Source organism: Penaeus monodon, chromosome 39, assembly GCF_015228065.2.
Source record: "Penaeus monodon isolate SGIC_2016 chromosome 39, NSTDA_Pmon_1, whole genome shotgun sequence".
Classification (NCBI taxonomy): domain Eukaryota; kingdom Metazoa; phylum Arthropoda; class Malacostraca; order Decapoda; family Penaeidae; genus Penaeus; species Penaeus monodon.
The window spans coordinates 24,188,741-24,193,883 of NC_051424.1; the positions used below are offsets into that span (position 1 = coordinate 24,188,741).

At 31.7% G+C, this 5,143-nt stretch overlaps 1 long non-coding RNA gene across 1 annotated transcript; it reads left to right on the forward strand.

The window, feature by feature from the left end:
- Positions 1-272: 272 nt before the first annotated feature.
- LOC119597716 lies at positions 273-4,514 on the forward strand. The gene is made up of 2 exons (XR_005230870.1): positions 273-2,837; positions 3,662-4,514. It is a non-coding gene; the product is annotated as an uncharacterized LOC119597716 (long non-coding RNA).
- Positions 4,515-5,143: the final 629 nt, after the last annotated feature.

Below are 5,143 nucleotides of genomic sequence, written 5' to 3' on the forward strand. Positions count from 1 at the left end.
ATATTTTTGATTTAAATTTAAAAAATTTTTGTTACTTTTTAAGCAACACATTTATTGTTTTAATGCGATATCATATTGCGTTTCAGTCGCATAAAGATATCTTTCTCTTGTTCTCTATTCCATAAAAGCAGATAAATCTAGCCATGAATATCATTACAGGCATCGTAAAATGATGATCTATATTTTTAAAAAGTTCTCCATGCCATTAAGTTATGCTTCCACTGCCTTCGTAACATCCTCCCAAGACATCTCCACTTGCATTCAGAGGACGAGTTTGTTTACAGTCCGACGCGGCGCAATGCAGGCGGCCCGGGCAATCAGAAGAAAAGGATCCAGGGATATAGGCAATAATATAGTCTAAAACCCTATAAAGAAGAAGAAAGAAAGAAGAAGGTGGAGTGACTGCTCTCTCTTTAAAGGCTGAAAGTGATAGGCAGCCTGTCCTGTCAGCGGTGCCAAGGCGAAATAAGAACAGTAGAACATACGTGATTCCGCTTACGAAGAAGTATTAGTGAAGGCAGATCTGCCTTCACTAGAGAAGTATTATGCAGATTCAGATGTCCTGTTGAATCGTTTTTGTATATAAATGTAAATTAGTAGTTAAAAAAAGGTTCTATCGTTTCATATACTTAAAATAAAATAAAAATATACTAAGGGAATACAATAAACTTTTGATGTAAGGCGCCAACATGTATCATACATCGGATTTCATGAAACTGAAATCCTCTTGCATTGAGTTACATTGCAAGTTACATTGATCGTGGAAATATTATTCAAGTGAATTTCAACAGGCCCTGCCTCAGTTTCTTTTCCAACTGTTTGAACTATCTAGAAGCAGACAGATTATGAGCACTTTCTAGGATTTTCTGAAACTAATGGATTCCTTTTACTTCTTTCTTCTATGAAATAAAGATCACCATGTATTCCAAAGAACACAGATGAATACCACTGTGTATCCCTTTCTTTTTACAATGAGATTTTTTTTTCAGGTGGATTCAGGGTGATAGATATTTTACTCTTTAGTTCTTTAAATGAAGGGTTTATTGTTTATGCATTCCCATTTTATGGCAATCAAAACTGAATGAAGGCAATAAGTGAGCTATAACATCCTATTTTCTCTTGAATATTCACAACCTGAGCTTGTAGCATGATATTTTTATATAAAATAAAATATTCTTGAATTTGTGTAATTTTTCTTTTAATAAATAGTTCTGAAAATCCACTTTTCATTTTTAATTCATAATAAATGTGAAGCAATAAGCTTATTTTGCATATGTTATAAAACTATATATGTCAGAGAATCCCTGTAACAAATAAGATCTCTTTTTGCAGCAGATTTTAAGTAATTTGTAGGATAATCTTGAATGGGACCACACAGAGAATAGAAAAGCATTGATTTGATATAAAGAAGTCATAAACCGCATCTACATAAAATAAAGGTAAACATAGATTTCTAGTTAATTCTTAAACAGTACCATGACTTCAGTGCTTCATGCTTGAGTAACTGTCAACAAACCTCCACCACATATATTATAACAAGATAGGGAATGGAGGGCTTTGAGGCAAGATAAGTATAAAGTTAGTCCAAGCTCTGTCTTGTCAAAATGTGCATTGGAGCACAAAGTATCGTTCCGTGTGGTCCTTTCCTAAATAAATGATGACCCAACACAACTATCACTACACTGTTTTATATTATATTGATCAGTAATATTTAGTTTAAAAGAAACACTGCTACAGTAGGAACAAAAATTAAAAGTGACTTAGCAACCCCATGAACTGGTTCTTATCATTGAAAGATAAAGATTAAAAAAAAAAATATTTTGACTCTTGCATTTTATATCAGATTTCTTAAATATATTTGATAATAAAATCTGATCAAGAATATCCCTTTTTAACATGTTATGATGTAATTACTTGTCTTTATTTCCATTTATAAAATAATTTATTTATCTCTTATTAATGTCACATCAAAATTCAAAATAAGTCTTATTGCTTCCTAATATGTAATTTCTTATTACATACTCTAAACCTTTCTTGAAGGAATCTGCTGAGTATTTTTTGTCTTCATCGTAACCTTTCAACTTCTCTGTATTATGCATGGCTGCATATGACTAATTTTTATTTATTCCTATCAGCTTGCAGTAAATCCTATGGTGAAATTTATATTACATTATATGATATACTATAAACATATAGAAAATCATCTACAAGCTCTATTTTAGCTGGGCTTATGTGATCAGAACTGACATAATAAGGATGTAAGGTTAACAAGTAACAGAGCTTAATATTTTTCAGGAAAATAAACTGCCAAGATACAGATACACAGATTGTTAGTATTAAGGTCCATCTTGTTTAGAAGTCAATTTCTGAGATTTTTTTTTTTTTTTTTTTCTAGTTGAAGTTTTCTTATTCTTTATATTTTGATGTACTGATATATTTTGTGCTACACATGCTCACCATTGATTTTGCATATTTAGCAGATTAACATTTTAATTTCTCCAGTTTTTGTGGAAAATAAATATCCAAGATTGGATTAGTCTTTATTCAACATACAGAGGATATCACCCTTCGGAGAGAAGCCATGGTTGTTGAGATCTCATTGTTGAAAGCAAATGGGCTCTTGATGGCAAGTCAGTAGTCAATTGATATGTTTTATCAAAAATGATATTATTTTGCCAGAATAATCCTTCAGTGTATTGACAGATATTCAGACGAGTATCAGCATCTCTTTGACAAGCAGCTGTAGGGGGTAATGTAATGGTTTGTGTATGTGACCAACTGGAACAGCATATAACACTGCGTGTGCTGCTACAGCAACCATGCAAAATAAGGAACTGGTAATGTGGCTTCACTTTTCTAGTTTAGCAAATACTAAAATATAATTTTCTGACCTTAACCTGTTGCTTTCCTTTAACCAAATGAAAATCCCTTATTATATAATGCAGACGCTAAAACTTGTTAGGAAAACTAATTGAAACCAGATAAGAATTTGAACAAATAATTTTCTTCTCAGTATGCCAGATAGAAAATATGATAAATTTTATAGATGAATTCTTAAGGACTAAGATAAATAATTGTTGTAGGAATGCTATCTTTGTGTTAAATCAAATATTATTATACTAGAAAATGTTTTCAGAGACTAGCATGGTTTTATTCAGTCACATAAATATAATAAAAAAAAAAAATTCTTGTCTCAGTGTTGGTTTGAATGTACTACTTTGTACAACTGTTTTACAGATCCTTTTTTGCTTATAATTATTATCATCATTTTTATTGATAATATTGGTATTGCTATTAATATTGTTTGTTATTTATACTACATTAATGTTATGGAATTACTACAATGTATGCCATGAGATTCAACTGCACTGATTGATGTCTAAATGTTTTTGTTATCAGATTTGATGTTTTTTTTTTTTTTTTTTTTTTCTTTTTTTCATTGATGTTTATTTATAAATTAATAGGCACTGATATCTCTAAATGTATATATGTAAATTTACTCTTTTTTTGTTTAATTTAATTTTTATCTGTTTTTATTCTCAGTAATTTTGAACATGGTTTATATCTGCTCTGTGTTCAATAAACAAAAAATTATCAATTGTCACATTTCATCTAGTTCTTTCTTCAGTATACAGAAGTACTGAAATCATTTACATTTCAGGAAGCCAGTAAGAAGCTCTACACTGAAGTCATCTGCAGAGGCTTCAGGAGATGAGAGATCTGCTCACACAAAGTAAACATGGGGAGGAAATCTTTGACAAAATGTCATTCGGAATTGAAACTGAATTGAGACTTTGATACACATTGTCTTTTGGATGTACAAAAGAAATAAACACCATGAGTAATGGTATGACCCATTGATATCACAGGGAGTGTATTTATAGGGTAAACTCTTCATTTAAAACTTATTTGAGTTTTTTTTTTTTAAGCTATCTACCAATGTTGAATTCTCTATAGATAACATGTCTTATCATGAAACTATCAAGCAGTGTTGGTCTTTAAACTTTGTAGAAGTTGTACAGTTGTAAGATATTGACATTAATGAAAAATGCTCTCTGAAAATGGCCAAAAATCCTATTTTTTTGCGCACCCCTTAACCATTTCCTGATTACCTGTATGTAGACGTAATATTGGCTAATTTATTATCCTTAAGGCTTGAACCAAATTGAGGATTGATTTTGATTCATATCATACTTTAAAATTCATGTAAAGTCAGTAATCTTAGCTTTTAACAATGAAATGTGTTGATTTTGTCACCTGCTTTCATATTTTAGTCCATTGTTCGTGTAGTGAAATGTTTTCACGACATTGAGAATCAAACCGAAATTCATCTTAGAAGTATAAATGTTGTTGAGAATGTAGACATAGAAATTGTATATTTTTTGAAAGGGACAGAGTTTCTTTACCTTGTATGAAAAAATATTTTTTTGTTACTTCTCTGGATTGCAAGACCAGTGGCGCATTACTTTATAAAGTAATGGAAATAAATGCCTGCAACTTTCTGTACTTATTAATATATGTTTTTTTAGTCTTCTGAGTGTACCGCCATTCAGTTTTGATATTTCAGTTTTTACGTTGCAGTTATATTTAATGTAGCGTGTGTCTTAATTGGAGGAGTTCCTTAAAATTGGCGAGTTTACCCTAAAGGCATTGTCCACTAAGGCACCAAGAAGTTATTCAGTAAGCCTTCCTTACCTCTCCTATTTACCCAGTTCTGGGTAAATATGCACACAAGTATCTGTGCACCTACACATACATGCCTCTGTGTGTGTGTGTGTGTGTGTGTGTGTGTGTGTGTGTGTGTGTGTGTGTGTGTGTGTGTGTGTGTGTGTGTGTGTGTGTGTGTGTTGTGTTGTTTGTGTGGTGTGTGTTGTGTGTGTGTGTCATGTGTTGTTGTGCGTGTTGTGTGTGTAAGACTGGGTGCATGGGTGTCTATTGTATTATGTGTGTTTACCATGTGTGTGGTATTAAGGTTATGTGATGTGCTTTTGTGTGTGCTGCATACTATATTAATGTGATATATGCAAAGTTTCATATTCTCTATTCATACTGGATGTACAGAGGTACTTGCTTGTCATTCATTTTCATCTATGATAAGGCGATTAACTTATAGATGTTCTTTTTCTGACATCGAGCATACTTG